This window comes from Agelaius tricolor, unplaced genomic scaffold (assembly GCF_023055355.1).
Source record: "Agelaius tricolor isolate 1412-34295 unplaced genomic scaffold, bAgeTri1.0.p SCAF_23, whole genome shotgun sequence".
Classification (NCBI taxonomy): domain Eukaryota; kingdom Metazoa; phylum Chordata; class Aves; order Passeriformes; family Icteridae; genus Agelaius; species Agelaius tricolor.
In genome coordinates, this window is record NW_027269283.1 from 8,633,649 (window position 1) to 8,635,465 (window position 1,817).

Below are 1,817 nucleotides of genomic sequence, written 5' to 3' on the forward strand. Positions count from 1 at the left end.
CTGCAGGGATGGGGCAGGGAAGCCAAAGGATGCAGGAGCTGGGACAGGGAGGAATGAGGCTCCTCGGCACATCAGGCCTAGGAGAGGCCGAGGGCAGGGGGCTCTGCACAACCATCCGTGTGTCACTCAAAGCTTTTATTTACTGGCACTTTCAAACCTCCAGGAAGCTTCCAAACAAACTGCTCAGCAGAGAGACACGGCTCATTGACTGCCTGGGGTGCTGCACAATAAATGCCCTGCAGTTCCTGCTGCCCGCCCTGCAGTTCCTGCTGCCTGCCCTGCCCCTGGGCGCTCATTTGTGTCACTTCCCCGCGACTCTGCTCAGCACCGACCCCGTTTGTTTGCAGTCCCCAAGGGCGTGAATGGCCCTGAGCAAACCACAGGTGACGCTCAGCTGCTGATCTTCACTTACCAGAGCAGGGCAGGCACTCCGTGGCTTCATCAGGGCTGGTCTGTGGATGAAGAAGGGAAATGATTCTTCTTTCCCCTCAGGTTTTGTATTGCTGAAATGGCTCCCAAAGTATTGAAAGTCTTTTTTTCCCAGCCCTGCGACTGAAGAAGAAGTTGAGATTCCTCTGCTCTGCTCTTCAAGGTTGTTTATTTTCTCTTTTCTGTTACATTCTTTCTCTGACCTGCTGAGATCTGTCTGGCAGGTCAGTTTGTGGCACACTGACCACCCTTGGGGTGGTGTTAGCTTTTTATACTAAGAACTATGTGTACTTTATTTACAATAATTTTCCAATACCTATCACCTATGTTAGACAGTCTGTCTCTACTCTAAACCAATCCAGAAGTGTCACCATCACAGCAGAAGATGGAGGACAAGAAGAAGAAGGACAGGACATGCCCAGATTCCTCCATCTTGCCTCCTGAACCCCCATTCTAAATCCCCAAAATTCTACTTTTTCACCCTGTGACAAATTAACTATCATTCTACTCAAACTCTTATGGCTTGTAAATCTTCACACAAAGTCAGTAATTGTTTCCATGGGTTAAAATCGAAGGCACAGGTGGTTTTGATTCCATGCCAAGGTCTCTGAGCCCCTCACCAGGGTCTCAAGTCATCCAGGGCAGCCAGAGGAATGTGCTGGGTTCCAACACTTCCCCAGCAGCCTCAAACCACTTTTTGCCTCCAAAAGCAGCAATCCTCTGTCTCAGGAGGAGAGGGTAACCCAGCAGGAGACACCAACTCACAGGGCCTCGATGCCACCTGTAGCCCCACACTTCTCTTCACAGAGAAAAGCAAGGCACAATCCTTCCCAGGAATATTTCTGGGTTTCACATTCTCTGAACCTCAGAGAAAGGAAAAACGATTCTTATCATTTGCTGTGCCTGTGTTTGTGCCAAAGTAGAATGCAACATGGAGATTGTTTACCCACAGTGATGGTGTTTTGTTTCCTTGGCCTGTCAGGGCCAGCTGTGTGTGTGAGTCGGGACTGTTGGGTGACAGTCACGAAATTCTGTGCAGTTGGGTGCAGGGTTGAGTGCTTGGCAGATTCAGTTTAGATGTAATGTAATATAGTATGGAATAAAATAGCATAATAAAGTAATTATTAGCCTTCTGATAAGATGGAGTCAGATGCATCATTCTCTCTCCCCTCATTGGGGCTTCCCTGTGAATTTCAGTCACCTGGTGCCTGAGGCTCCTGTAGCCATGAGGGGCCTTATTAATGCTACAAATTAAGCACAAACCTGAGTTCCAACCTTCCTCCTTGGAGATGCCACGATGGCTCTGCAGCAAATGGCACCATGGATACATCCCTGCCAAGAACTGCAGCTGGGAAAGGGTGACAAGTGATGAAAAACACACACACAAG